Here is a 15780-nt window from a genome sequence, read left to right on the forward strand (position 1 = left end):
CAGGAAACATACACAGATACTATAGCTGACACATGCAGTCCTTCACAGCCCCTGCCTACCTTGGACTCGTTTAACGTAGTAAATCACCAGGAATTGGTCTCCTTAATTACTAAAATGAAAACAACAACCTGCGCACTAGACCCTATACGCACTAAACTGCTAAAACAATCTCTGCCATGAATTATTCACAGAATACACAATATTATCAATGTCTCTTTATTCTCAGGATCTGTTCCTGAATCATTTAAAATAGCTGTAATTAAACCACTTCTTAAGAAACCCAGTGTCGACCCTAACCAACTTAAACACTATCGACCTATCTCAAACCTTCCCTTCCTTTCTAAGGTTCTAGAGAAAGTAGTTGCAAACCAACTGCAAGCTTTTTTAACCGATAATCACCTTTATGAAGAATTTCAATCAGGCTTCCGTTCCGGCCTTAGTACAGAAATGGCCCTGTTAAAAGTATTGAATGACGTGTTTCAGTCCTCCAATGTAGGGCACACCAGTGTTATTATTTTATTAGACTTAAGTGCGGCTTTTGACACAATCGACCACAAAATCTTGATACACCGCTTAGAAAACCGTATTGGCCTATCTCGCAATGTGCTTTCATGGTTTAAATCATATCTGTCAAACAGACTCCAATATGCACAGATTAACGAGAACCACTCAAATTTAACTGAGGTTAAGTACGGAGTCCCACAGGGCTCAGTCCTCGGACCTATACTTTTTTCATTGTACATGCTCCCTTTAGGTGATATCATTCGACGACATAATATTAACTTTCACAGTTACGCAGACGACACACAATTATATCTGTCAGTAAATCCTAACAACACCATAGACCTAGAAAAACGAATCTGCTGTCGGTCTGAGATTAAAACATGGATGAGAAAAAAAATTCTTATGCTTAATTCTGACAAAACAGAAGTCATAATTTTAGGAGACAAAAATCGAACTGTTCATCATTCACTAACAAAACTGAGTAATGATAACTTTAATTTCTCCCCTAAGGGGATGGCATGAAACCTGGGTGTCATCTGTGATCATAATCTATCTTTTGAATCACACATTCAGAATGTGTCGAGATCTTCCTTCCTCCAGCTTAGAAACATTGCTAGACTAAGACAATTCCTCTCGTTACAGGACACTGAGAAATTGATACACACATTTGTTACATCTAGATTGGATTACTGTAATGCCATTCTGTCAGGCAGCACAAACAGAGCTATTTGTGCACTTCAGTCCAAAATGCTGCTGCAAGAATCCTAACAAAAACATAAAAACATGAACACATCACTCCAGTATTGGCTTCTCTTCACTGGCTGCCCGTGCACTACAGGATAGACTTTAAAGTGCTCTTATTAACATTTAAAGCACTAAAGGGACTGGCACCTCCCTACCTGTCTGATGAGGCACAACCCATCCCAGAAGCACCTCACAATGGAGGGTCAACGGGGCATCCACACCCAAGGTTTGATGAGCCATCGCAACCCAAAGCCTGTTGATGGTCCAAACCCTCCACCCCCGATGGCCAGCGAGAGGCCTCCTCCACAGGGAAGACCACAGCCAGCAGCACCGATAAAGAACTTTCTGATCTCCTTGCTGCTGTAATAAGTATACTGCCTGGAGGGGAGGCAACCATTAGGCCTAGGCCCTAGGCCGTGGACCCCCAGAGATTCATTTTCTCCTACATGCCATCCTTAGGAGTTTTCTTGTTTTTCTCTCCTCCGTTCCTAAATGCTTTATTTACTTAAATGTTCACTCACTTTATTCTAGATCATGTAAAATGTTTACAGGTCTATATTTGATTTTATTGTATTTATGTTTTTTATTTTGCTGTACGTTTGTTGTATGTTTACCAGTCTGTAAAGCACTCTGTGGCTACCCTGCGAAGGGCGCTATACAAATAAAAATGGATTGATTGATTGATTGTACTTCACTGTATTTTTGCAGTTATGTTGTAAGTCGCCCTTGATAAGGGCGTCTGCCAAGAAATAAAAATATTAATAATAATAATAATAATAATAATAATAATAATAATAAATGGGTACAAATGTAAGTCGCCCTGGATAAGAGCGTCTGCTAAATGATAAATAATGTAATGTAAACTCTGCCACCTACTGTTTGACATGTTAAATAGATAAATTCTGTGATCAAATTGCATTTCAACGATACAAACCAAGACCAGTTAGGGGAATTAAGAATTAAATATTTGAGACCCAAAGAAAGTAGAGATTAACTTTAAAGCTTTCCTTTTATACAAGTTAAAATGGTATTTCCACAACACAGTCCTTAATTCCTGTCATTTCTTTGGGGATTGTGTGCTAGAAATAAATCACATTGACCATTTATAATGTGCTCTTTTTAGGGGTTTTAACAACTGATACAGAAAACATTGTCAATAATGTATAATATCCTTACAAAAATGAATTATCTATAGCTGTACTTTAAGATTTACTTGCTTATTTATTTGGTGATCCTATTTTTTAACCCAGAAACATTGTGGAAATATCTCAGGTTCATGTTTAACTTACAGTTTCTCTGCTGTTCCTATGGATGTTTTACACCATCCCCCTTAAAGTATTCTTTATTTATTAATATGCTGTAAATGCATTGTTTGCTAGGGCTGTTAAGAGGGACATGAAGTCTTTGAAAATTGATATGTTTCACTGACTATTCAAAATGTATCAACACTATTTTCCTGGAAATTACACACAATTAAAGGTGAAAAATGCACGTTACTGAGACTAATGTGTTAATATATTTCTATATTGGATAATAATAATCATAGTAATGCAGTAAACTAGGTATTTTGAATAGATGAGTAATGCATTACATGCATTTGCTGGCAGTTTGTAATAGCAGGACTTTCTTTATGTTTGTACACTTATGTCCTCATTACTGGCCTATTTCCACTGAGGAGCTGTTTCCAATTGTCAACGGTGACTGTTGGGGTAAAATTGCCTCCTATGTATTGTATATACCCACTGTATAACTGTTAGAAAATATAGGAAACTTTCCAGTAAGTTACTAGTTAGGAACTGTGAGTTATTCATAACTTTACTTATTATCTATGTCTTATGCACACTGCTGAAATAGCTTGCAGAACTGCTTGTAATCCAAGCAGCTGTGGCAGACACAAAACATGTTGTTCGTACAGTATGTGCTACATTTTCCCCTTCCCGAAACACAAATATATTATGGGTTACACACATCCTCGGACAATAACATTCCCACGAGGCATGACATGTGTACCTGCTTGTGGGAACACTGCAAAATCAGTACTATTATGGTGTGTAACTACATATCGGGACTGCCCCGTAACTATCACTGAAGATGTTTGTTAGACTGTATAAAGGCTGTGTGAAACTTTAAATAAACTGAAGATAAACGAACGGACTACTTCTGTGTCTGTGCATTTTTCTTCCTGAGCGCTCGTCTCCTGCTGAAAAGTCTCCCCTGTAGCTGAAACGCTGGCTGGCCTGACTGCCCGATTCACTGGGATCCGAAGGGCTGCTTCAACTGAAGCGTTGTACCTTAACAGTGACCTTGACAGATTTCCCTTCAAATAACCGAGATGTTAGATAGAGTCAGAGGGACATTAGTTATAGAATCAATAGCAAACTGTGATCACAATATGGTCATCTTTGAGGCATTCTTTCTAGAAACAAGGCCCAAGTCTAAAGCAATGGTCTACAATTTTGGTCTACCTTGAAGGTATGAGGCGACACTTGGAAGAGGTAGACTGGAGCACACTGGATCAGATTCAGTTGAAAATGGATGGGTATATTTAAGAATATACTACTTGAGGCTCAGGAGAAATTTATACCAAAACTTAGCAAATTGAGGACCAAAAAACATTGGCCAAAATGGTTTAATGGAAGTATGCAAAAAAATTTGAAGAGAGAGAAAATGTGGTATAGTGCATACAAAAGGGATAGAGACTAAACAAAATACAAAGAATATGGTGAACTGCAAATAGATCTTAAGAAAGGGATCAGGAAAGCAAAGAGGGAAATAGAAAGAAACATAGCTCTATAACGAATGCAAAGAGCTTTTTTCAATACTACAACAGCAAGAGGTCAATAAAGGATGAAGTGAAACAGATAGAGGGCAAAAATTGAAGTATTTTGGAAAATGAACAAGATATGGTAAATGTTCTAAATGAGTATTTTAGAGGTTTTTATAAAAGAAAAAACAGATAACATGCCACAGGATAATAACCAGTCCAGTCAAACCCTAAGAGAGATCAGGATAAATGAGGAGGAGGTACTACAGGGACTAGCAGAATTAAAAACAAACAAATCACCTGGGCCAGAAATTATTTACAGGCCGCTAACTCAAATATTCCAAAAGACACTTAGAACAGGGGATGTGCCAACTGACTGGAAGACAGCAAATGTCATACCAATCCACAAGAAAGGGGACAAAACTGAGCCAGGAAATTACAGACCAATCAGTCTCACCTGCATTACTTGTAAAATGTTGGAAAAAATGATTAGACAGAAATAGAGGAGCATTTTAATGAAAACCATATTCTTGGAGATAGTCAACATGGGTTTAGACGAGGCAGATCATGTCTTACAAATGTATTAGAGTTTTTTGAACATGCAACTGCAGCTGTAGATCATGTGAAAACACATGATATGATATACGTACATTTTCAAAAAGCTTTTGATAAGGTTCCACACCAAAGACTGATCCTCAAATTGGAAGCTGTAGGCATTCAGGGTAATGTAAGTAGTAGATTATGAACTGGTTGATGTAGAGGAAACAGAGGGTGTCGATTAGAGGAGTTGCTTCTATCTGGAGTGAGGTTGTTAGTGGAGATCCACAGGGATCAGTGTTAGGGCCATTGCTTTTAAATCAAGGGCAGTGATGTTCAGACTGTACGATGCACTAGTTAGAGCTGATGTCCTACTGAGATGTCCTACTGAGAGACTGAGGAACTGAACCTTTTCACCCTGGAACAGAGGAGACTACATGGGGACTTGATTCAAGTCTTCAAAATCATGAAAGGCATCGACCACATCAAACCAGAGGAGCTTTTCCAGATCAGCAGAGACACAAAAAGAAATTGGGCTTCAAAGCATTCAAGACGGAAAACAGGAGACACTTCTTCACACAGAGAGTTGTCACAATCTGGAACAAACTCCCCAGTAGGGTTTCCAAAATCGGGAGAAAATTCCAGGCCAGGGTTTTTGGAGTTTAAATTTCATAAACCCTGGGTCCCCGGGGCATCTGTGATTGAAGCCAGATTATCTCATAGGCATATAAATTGAATAAATAATCAAAATGGAAACAAAATTAAATAAATAAAAAACACACTGTTAGACACATCAAACGTATGCTTGAACTCCTCGGATCTTAGTTTTCCCCCTTATTTTATTCATTAAACTACAACCTGGCCATATCATCAATGTTAATATAAATAAGTAAAATAATACCTGTCATTTTTGTGTCTGTATTTTATGTGAAGCTGAAATTAAACACGAACTCAGTTCATTCACAGAGTTATTATGTATTGATCATTTGTATGAACTGAAGTGACCTTGTAGAGCCCCCAGCTGTTTGCAATACGTTGTTTGCATACTTTTTGCATTTGTAGGAAGTAGAACCAAACCGAGCTTGGATCGGAACATTTTTTTTGAACTCCTCGTATTTTGCAACAGTGCTCAATGAATGAACATCAATCTTCTCACCGAATGAAAAAACACAAGAGCTCACTGAGGCTCTGTGCACGCAAGTATGATTTTTGTTGGTTTGTTTCTCAGCCCCGGTTTTATACCCATGCCAAACCCGGGCTTGTGAGATTTACAATTCATCCGGGTTGCCCGGGTTTTCGGTGCCACGGGTCCCCGGGCTGGAAACACTACTCCCCAGTGATGTGGTTGAAGCTGAAAATTTGGGAACATTTAAAATCAGACTGGATAGGATCCTTGGATCACTTAGTTATTAATGGACACCAAACGAGCACGATGGGGCAAATGACCTCCTCTCGATTGTAAACTTTCTTATGTTGTTATGTTAAATATTTGAAAAAGATTGGGAAATGCTTGTGCTCTGTGCAACGGAAATGATAACAGTGCTACTCTTGGGACAAGAAAAGGTTCACATATATGTCGCTTATGCTCACAATGTATTTAATTTACCAGCAATTCAATGAATTGTGCACTGTGCGGTGGATATACCAGATCACAGAGTGTGGAGGGGGTGATGTGGGGAAGTGTGGGCCCCTGCTTTGGACCCTGGGGCCCTGCAGAGGTCTGCGGCCCGGTGTGGGTGCCTAGGCTGGTGTTGGTGCCTGCTGACCACTGTCCACCCTTGACCAGGAGACGGCGCTACAATCAGGCCCTATTTAATGCATGGGATTACTGGCGCAGTTCTGTCCTATCAGAGTTGGTTTCTCTGCTTGAAGGTGGGACTAAGCAGACTGACAATCCAGAGAGCCTTTCACGGGTTCAATTACTGTAAAGACAAAGCGGGGGAACGTAATAGCGAAGTTTGGAAACAGGACGGACATCAGCTCTCATCTCAAGAACCCTGATCCTGTGCTGTTGCTTCAGAGGAAACACTGCGCTGATCTAAGAGGATTTCACAGACGCAATGTCTCATTTCAAGGGATATATCAAAACTGCAAGCGCCTTGCTTCAGTCACTGCGTGAAAGAAGCTGCAATCTGTGGCCCGAAGGTGGACATTGCATTGCGCATATATGTCACTTTCCCAGTTGCGTGGCTGTGCAGGTCGCTCTGTGTGTAACCCGGCCTGTGCAGAACAGGGCGCCTCTACAGTGGGGCTGACAGACTGAGCGCTCACTCTGAAGCCCTTAAAGCACCACCTGGGTTTTGGTGACATCATCAAAGACTTGGCTTCCTGAAAATCCAGAAGAAAACACATGTAAGGTAGGCCCTCTCTCTAGACTTACAGCCTTGTATTGGGTGTTGATGAATAGGGTTGTTCCGCTCATTTTACAGGAGGGGGTGCCAGCCTACTAGCTCTGCTGTTGATCGGGAGTTACAGGCCACTCGTGTGTGTTGTGGACTTGGACTGAGGGACACTTGTGCTGCTCGTTGCTTGTTGTGTTGGCGCTGATGTGATAAGCCATGCAGATCAAATGTTGATCCTTAATGATCAGTAGTGCGACTCTTCACCAGCAAAAGACAGCATCCAGGGAAAGCCGTGCTGCCCGCCTCTCAGACTCGGGTCGGGTTGTAAAAGTGCGCAGTGTGAGCCTGGCTGAGGGGCTGATTCGTTTGTGGGGCGATGCGAATCGATTGAGTGACTCGATTCAGTGTGTTTGGACACAAATGGAAATTGGGCTTCAAGCCATTCAAGACAGAAAACAGGAGACACTTGTTCACACAGAGAGTTATTACAATCTGGAACAGACTCCCCAGCGATGTGGTAGAAGCCACAATTTGGGAACATTCAGAAATAGACTGGATGTGATCCTTGGATCATTTAGTTATTAATGGACACCAAACGAGCTGATGGGTCGAGTGGCCTCTCGTTTCTGAACTGTATTATGTTGTTCTGATATGTGTTGGGTATGACGTCAGTTGTTGTCAGTTGCATACGTAACAGTTGCTGGAATTCGATTCTGTTTGCTCTGTGGATATTGCCTAATTAGAGATGATAGTGTGTTTGGAGACGGAGTCGTACGGTTGATTGATTTTACCTCCGAGTAATTTCAGTGTTCCCGAGAGCCTTTTGGTTGTATTGAATTCAAAAGCATGGCAGCGATTGCAAACTTCAAGTTTTGTCTTGAAGACTCCGCAAGATTCAGGTAGGCCGTTTCATTAATCTATCTTTTTCTTTTCATTGCAGCAGGGTATGTATAGCTTATATTTTTTTAAATGACATATTGTGAATAATAATGTTCTTCACCAGTACAAGATCGTGTGAATTGCTCCTAAGCGTAGGTGTGTAGCTACAAATTGAACCATTATTCTCGTTTATTGATTACTGTATGAGAGGATGTGAATATGGTGAACTGGATATGGTATAAATACAAAATAAACCTGGGTCATTTCAACGCCGAATGGTAGGGATTTTGAGCCGACGTCTAAAATGTATTGCTTTCATTATTTCGTAATCCTCGGCACAACCAAGACTCCTGTGGAAATGTTGTTGCTTTCAAATTATGTTGCAGGTGAAATTATGTCCCTAACGAGAAGGAGAAAAATGAGCGTCAGTTCCTGCTGGACTTAGAGTTCATCTGTGACAGGCTGCAGAAACTCCGCATTAGCGATGTGGTCCTGGCTAAGGTATGCAGCCCCCTGCTTGTCTAGGAGACCCTAGAGTTTTATTTTCATGTTTTTATATATAAATCCTTCTGATTGAGTTGGTTACCTGCATTGTTCTGATGGATCTGTTTAATGCTGATCTTGGGCATTTGTCTCATTTGTACTTTTTGTCAACTGCTGTCTAATTGCGATTGTTATTTAGATGACTGTATGTGTGTTACCTGTCCACCACAGCAAGTTACCAGAAGACTGTTTTATGGCTTGAAGGAATAGCAGCTTTGGTCTGACCCTTTCTCTCTCCCTCCCCTCTCTCCAGGCCATAAATACCCCTGCGCATCGCCTGGACCCCAGTCAGCTGACAGGGATGAACTCTGTCCCTGACCTTACCCCCTCTCTTGCCAACCTTGGCATACAGCCCATGGGGGGATATGGCCTACACATTTTTCCCCCCCAGCCCTCAGCAGAGGGTCCCCGGTGCTCCCGGCAGGGCAAGAGGAAGGAGCTGCGAATCATCAACGTGTCATTCACGGATGAGATTCAGCTCAACAAGGCCGAGAAGGCCTGGAAGCCTACAATTAAGCAGGCTCCCATAGTGGGTGATGACCCCGAGGTCATTAAGACCCAGGTATGTAGGAGCAGAGGACACGGTTCATGTTTGGGGGGGTGGGAATAATAATTTGCTAGTCTAGTAAAGGGGATTGTGGGTAAAATTGGAGCCCCAGTGATGATCTATTTGTAGTGCATTGGTGTCTGGGCCACTGACCTCTACTGATGGAGAAGATGAACTGAGGGGCTGAGTACGCTCACATGCACCCACCTCTCCAGAACAAATAAAAACACGGACTTGGCCGAGGTTTGCAGAACTAACTCTTTTTCCTTCCTTCCCTCCTCCCCCCTTTCCCCTTCAACAGGAGCTGTTCCGCAGGGTGAGTGGTATTCTGAACAAGCTGACCCCACAGATGTTCCAGCCGTGGATGCGTCAAGTGAACGAGCTGACCATCGACACGGAGCAGTGACTCCAGGGTGTCATGGAGCTCATCTTCGAGAAGGCCGTCTCCGAACCCAACTTCTCCGCCTCATACGCCAATATGTGCCAGTGCCTTCTGAGGGTGAGAGAAGGAGGGTGATGGGGAGAGTGAAGCGAAAGAGGGAGGGAGGGAATGGTAGAGGATTGTGAAGATGCTATTTGTGTAAATTTGAACTTGTAAAACGTATTACGCCTTGAACTGCTCTGTATTATTGCACTTTGTATTGCTCTTATATTGGACAAGGACATCTGCTAGGAAATAATAATAATAATAATAATAATAATAATAATAATAATAATAATAATAATAATACATGGATCAGATTCGTTTAGCTCTGGAATTGTAATTTGTGGGAGTTCAGTTTTGAATGGACTAGCAGATGCCTGTCTTGTGATGCGCATATCAAGAGTTTTCACTCCGATACCTATTAAAGCTGGAAGCCAGCCTAGCACACTTAGCTTAGCATGCTTAGCTAGTTCAAGTTTCCATCTTGCTTAGGGTTTATGTTGTTCCTGCTCCCCTTTCTGTAGCTCAAAGTCCCAGCCGTTGACAAGCCGGGAGAGATGGTGCCTTTCCGCTCTCTGCTTTTGAACCGCTGCCAGAAGGAGTTTGAGACGGAGGAGGATGGAGACGAGGTCTTGGAGAAGAAGCAGAAGTTGCTGGATGCATCCTTGGTGGTAGGAACATTTGAACGTATTTTTAGGGCTGCCTCGATTAATCAATTAATCGGGTCTATGAATCAACTAATTGAATTGACGATCAACATTTTTTCTATTTAATCGAGCTGATTTACAAAACAAAAATGTCATAATAGTGATATACGGTTAACAGTAGAATCACAGAGTTTTTGAACCACCTACAACAGCCGATAGCTCTTTAAATGCTGTGGTATAATGAAAGGCAAACAATCAAATAAAACTAGCATAAGTAGTATTTACATTTAAATATCAACATAAAACATTCAAATGATTGGTATAAATAAGATCAAAGCACTTTGTTTTCTGAAGGCGTCCACAGCACAATCAAAACTAAAGAAACAAGTGTTTAATCACTCAATCTGACTACACCTGTAATGCTATACAATGCGTGTGTTTTTCAAGCACATGAAAGACTGTAGACTGTAGGTGAGGTAGAGATCGTGACAGCTAAAACGCTTCTTAGGCATATTTGATACATATATTTAGTAAAAGTAAAGAACGGGTCTGCACAGAGTATTCAGGAACCCAGAGTAATTAACATTAAATCGGTCAAACTGAGCAGCCCTGCGCTTGTACAGTGTTAATTATAATGATTTAGTGTTTTTTATTTAATATTCATTTATATATTTTTCTCCTTTCCCATTCAGCATTGTTCTACTGTATTATCAATGCCTAGTATTTATTAAAGTATAACTGTGTGGCACAACCACTTAAAGACTGTAACACTTATTGTAATCAGTGCCTGATTAATCTGCCGATCAATCAACTAACTAACTGATTAACCAATCAAATATTTGAATCGACTGACAACCCAAGTATTTATTTTAAATATAAACAGGGTTTGTACGCTAGTCTGGATGTCTGGAAAAAACAAAACTGATTTCCAGTGCTTGAAAATACTTGTAGAATCATGCCTCTGTTATGATAGTATGTAATTAAGTGCCGTGTGTGCGCAGGGTGAGGAGCGGCAGCGTCTACGTGACGAGCTGCAGGAGGCCAAGTGCAAGGCCCAGCAGCGCTCACTAGGCAACAGGGCTGGCTGGCGGGCTGGCTGTGTGTGTGTGTGTGTGTGTGTGTGTGTGTGTGTGTGTGTGTGTGTGTGTGTGTGTGTGTGTGTGTGTGTGTGTGTGTGTGTGTGTCAATTCAATTCAAAGGTGCTTTATTGGCATGATCTATCACAATATTGCCAAAGCAGATACAAATGTTCTATCAAACAAGACAAAACATTGCAATACAAGATTCAGTGGAACAAATATCGTACACATTGAAATAAAATTACGTAGAATATAAACCACATTTGTTGTTTGTATCAAAATTTGTGTCATGACATCAGAAAAATCACTGTTTTTATTTTGTTTTGCAAATGGAGTGCCACAGGCTGGTGTCTACACACTGTCTCGCAGGCTGTGGCAGGTGGATACATATTGCGCTGCTAAGAAGGCAGTGCGCTCCTCCTCTCCCAGCAGGACGGGGAGTTTGCAGCAATCGGGGATCATGCTGAACTCAGGGATATGCATTTTGAATATTTTAAAGTATGTCTCCCTGATTTTTGTGTATTTAGGGCAGGACAGCAGGAAATGCGCCTCTGTTTCGACCTCCCCTAGGTCACACTGGCTGCACAGCCGCTCTTCTCTGGCAACCCAGAATTTTCTGTAGCGGCCTTTTTCAATGGCGAGGCTGTGGTCAGTGAGCCTGTATTTAGTTAGATTTTGTCTCTCTTTTATATTTTGGATTTTTAAGTATTCAGCCAATGTAATGTTTCTATTCTGGGCCCGGTAGCATTCCAATTTGTTTTGTAATTCTAATTCGTCTCTCCATTCTTTTGTGTATTTGCTTTTCAGGTACATGTCAATTTTCCCAATTGTTGTTGTTTTGGTCATTGTGTGTTCGGGCTCTGTGAGCCTCAGAGCCAGCCGGCCAAGGGGTCCTTGTCTGGGGAGAGGTGGTTGCTCAGTGGAGCCTTGTATTAGTAGGACTGGGTCTCTGCTGTGTTTAGGTGCAGCCAGAACTTGGCTGCTCTTTCTTGTGGCTCTGCAGGCGATGTTGGGGGCGTTTCTGTGTACGTGTAAGATGTTTTTAATAAATTCTAGGTGGAATATTTCCGTGGGGCTTTTGTCCCAATTTTTGTTATTGAGGTTCATGAGGGGACCCCACACTTCGCTCCCATATAGCAGGATTGGTTAGATGATGGAGTTGAATATTTTAATCCAAATAGTTATTGGTATTGTTGTTTTCCCAAATCGTGTCTTTATGGCATAAAATGCCCTGCGTGCCTTGTCTTTTAATGCGTTTATAGCCAGGCTGAAGCTCCCTGACGCACTGATGGTCAGGCCAAGGTAGTTGTATCTGGTGCAGTGCTAATACAGTGCTGCCCAGAGTGAAGCGGTACCTGTTTCCCTGAGATCGGGCTTTTTTCTGGAAAACCATAACTCTGGTCTTGTCCAGATTGACTGCCAGGGCCCATTTCTGACAGTACTGCTCTAGTAGCGCCAGGTTCTGCTGAAGCCCCTGCTCTGTGGGCGACAGCAGCACCAGGTCGTCTGCGTAGAGCAGGAACTTGATCTCTGTGTCATGGAGAGTTAGGCTGCGGGCGTCAGACTGCTCCAACACTGTGGCCAACTCGATGATGTAGATGTTGAACAGTGTTGGACTCAGACTGCAGCCCTGTCTCACTCCCCGCCCCTGAGTGAAGAACTCTGTTCTTGAGTTGCCAATTTGAACTCCGCATTTGTTTTCAGAAAACATTGATTTAATGATGTCATAAACTTTACCCCCTACACCACTCTGTAGAAGTTTATAAAATAGTCCTTTGTGCCAGATTGAGTCAAATGCCTTTCTAAAGTCTACAAAACAGGCAAATATTTTTCCTAGAAGTTTCACACTCCTGGTCACACCACTGTTCCTTTTTTCATTTAGACGATTTTATATTTTGGTTTTTAATTGTTTTAATGTTTGATTTTAAAGCCAGTCTTTCAAATATTTCATTCAATGTTTTGGTGGCTGAGTTTATTCCGTTTTGGTTTATTTGATAGTGTGAGGATTGATATCTGTCTAACATGTTTTCAATCTCATCACTATTCAGGGCTCTTGTGTAGTTCTCTGTGCTGGGCTCTGACCATCTGTAACTGGGGGGCAGGGAGACCAGTTTTGTGGGAAGTTTGGCTCTGATTTGTGGCTGCGCTGATCTTTTTAGGTAAAGTGTTATTTGGCTGTGGTCTGATAGTGGAGATTGTTGTCTGACTATAAACGCATTGATGTCTTGTGGGTCCAGGTCAGTTATGGCGTAGTCCACCACACTTCTGCCCAGAGCCGAGCAGTATGTGAATCTCCCCAGAGAGTCCCCCCTGGTCCTGCCATTGTTGATATATAGACCAGGCTTTTACATAGGCGCACTACCTGCTTCCCGCTCTTGTTTACCACGCTGTCGTGGCTGTGTCTCAGTGTGGAGGTGTGTGTGTTGCACAGCGGGGAGTCTCCGAACAGGTGTGTGTTCCCCTCTGTATTGATGTAGTCCATCTCTCTGCCAGTCCTGGCATTGAGATCGCCACACAGCAGTACAGAGCCCAGGGTCTGGAAGTGGCAGATTTCTTTTTGAATCTCTTGAAAGCCTTCCTCATTATAGTAGGGGGAGTCTGCGGGTGGCATATAAATTGCACATAGGTATATATCTGTGTCATTTTGTAGGGTGTCTTTTCTGATTTTCATCCGCAGGTGTGTGTCTCCTCTCTGTACTGGGCATAGGGCTGCTCGGAGCTCCTCCCTGTACCACACGATAATCCCCCCCAAGGCCCTGCCACACCTGACTTTGGGTTTTTTATAGGAGGGCACAATCAGCTCCCTGTATACATTGGGACAGGATGTAGACATATCTGCACAGCACCAAGTCTCTACAAGAATGAAAACATCTGAACTATTTACAGTGTTGATCAGTTCAGGGTCTGTGCTCTTCATTCCAAAAGTTGAGGAGCGTAAACCCTGGATATTCCAGGGTGGGGCCGCGGGGTCTCAGGGGCTGGGGCTGGGGTGGGGCCGGTGGCTGGGGATGTGGCCGGGGGCTGGGGGGTTTGCTCCTGGTCTCGAGGTGGGGGTGTGTGGGGTTTCGGCCCAGGGTTGTGTCCTTGAGGACCTTTGCGAAGATCCTCACACCCGTCTTGTTGAGGTGGACGTGGTCATACAGGTGATGTGGCTGAATGTCTCAGTGGTGTGCCAGGTGTACGTTGGGGAGGAGGGAACATCTTCGGGACACTTCTGCGTTGATGGCCTGGATGATGTGCAGGGGCACGTCTGTGCGGGGCAGCAGTGTGGAGATGGTGATTTTGGCAGTTGGGAATTCCTCTGTGGCTTTCGTTGCCACCTGTCTCAGGGCTGAGGCCACATCGCCCCTGCGGGCACTCAGGTCGTTAGTGCCGGTGTGGATGAGGATGTGTTTGACCTGGCACAGCCTCCTCTTGGAGAGCAGCTCCAGGGCTCTCTGTGCTGTCGGGCACCAAAGCTTTTTCACTTTTCACCCAGGGAAGAGGCACCTCTCATCCAGGAACTTCCCATTGGAGTCGCTCAGAATGACCACCTCTGTGTTGACCTGCCACTCCGGGTTTGCGTCGGGAGTGGTGGGGGCAGCGGGTGTGTTTTGGGGGAGTGGCGTTTCAGGGGTTTGTGTATTAGTGGCAGGTCTGGTGATAGTGGGGGTGTCAGGAGTGGTGGGGAGTGTGGGTGGATCAGTGGGTGCATCAGTGTTGGAGGTGTCAGGGGTTGGAGGTGTTGTGGGGTCAGTGCAGTGCAGTCTCTGTGCTCCAGTGATGTGTAGCTCCTCTCTTAGCTCCTCCAGCTGGCTCTGCAGGCTCCTTAGCTGGCTGTGCTGGGGTGTCCTGGTCAGCTCCTCCCTCGCTCTGCGCAGCTCCGTCCTCAGGGTTTGACTCTGCTCCTCCAGGTCTCTCACTGCTGCTCTCAGCTAATGGATCTCAGCCTTGTGCTGCATCTTTAGTCTGTGCATCTCATCCCGGAGCTGATCGCACAAGGAGGTCTGGGCCAGGGTGCTCAGGGTCTGCTCCCTGAACTCCGCAAACTCCAGCTCCAGCACTGATAGGCATTCCTTTAGTGTTTTAATGTTGCTGGAGAGTTTGGGTAGACAGGGGGGCAGTCTGTGGGAGATGGGGCACTGTCTGGCTCCGTGTGGCTGGGGGCAGACTGCAGGGTGGCTGGCTCTGGCACGTTTCTCTACCTCAGTCTGCTGCTTTGAGGTGTGGAAGCCGAGAGATAATTGGTCCAGGCTACTCTCGCTGCCCTGCACCATGATGGTCCCGTTGTGGTATACATTAAAAGTGAGCATCACACTGTCTGTGTCTTTCTCTACCAGCACTGAGATCTGCCTGCCTCTGCTAATGCCCCTCTTGTTGTTATTGGGGTATGTCTGGCACAGGGTTTTGTGAAAGGCGGTGTAGAACAGTAGATTGTTCTTGACCCTGTTTTCTCCTTTACCGGTGTAGTCTAGGATGAGGGTCTCAGGAGATGCTCTCATCACAGCTTGTTTGTAGTCCTTCTTAGCCTGTGCAGAGCGAATGTCTTCAGGGTATCGGATTTCAAAAGGCAGCTCTGCAGTCAGACTGCTGTTCGATAGATTTCTATCAGTCTCAGTGGCAGTTGGGCTCTCTCCTACTGTCACTCTATTCAAATCGGAGCTCTGCATTTTCATTAGCTGAGTCAACTACTGAGAATGGTTATTTATTTTATTTATATATATTGTTTTGTTTAATAATTTGTCTCTATAGGTGAAAGGTCTTACCTCCAATTCTTGTCTTCAGCTTTTC

At 43.5% G+C, this 15780-nt stretch overlaps 1 non-coding gene and 1 pseudogene across 1 annotated transcript; both read left to right on the forward strand.

Annotated features, from left to right (window-relative positions):
* The first annotated feature begins 8668 nt into the window (after window positions 1-8668).
* On the forward strand, window positions 8669-11002 carry LOC136737877 (eukaryotic translation initiation factor 4 gamma 1-like; annotated as a pseudogene).
* LOC136738284 (small nucleolar RNA SNORD66) lies at window positions 8967-9043 on the forward strand. Its single transcript, XR_010812586.1, has one exon. It is a non-coding gene; the product is annotated as a small nucleolar RNA SNORD66 (small nucleolar RNA).
* Window positions 11003-15780: the final 4778 nt, after the last annotated feature.

This window comes from Amia ocellicauda, unplaced genomic scaffold (genome assembly GCF_036373705.1).
Source record: "Amia ocellicauda isolate fAmiCal2 unplaced genomic scaffold, fAmiCal2.hap1 HAP1_SCAFFOLD_55, whole genome shotgun sequence".
NCBI lineage: Eukaryota > Metazoa > Chordata > Actinopteri > Amiiformes > Amiidae > Amia > Amia ocellicauda.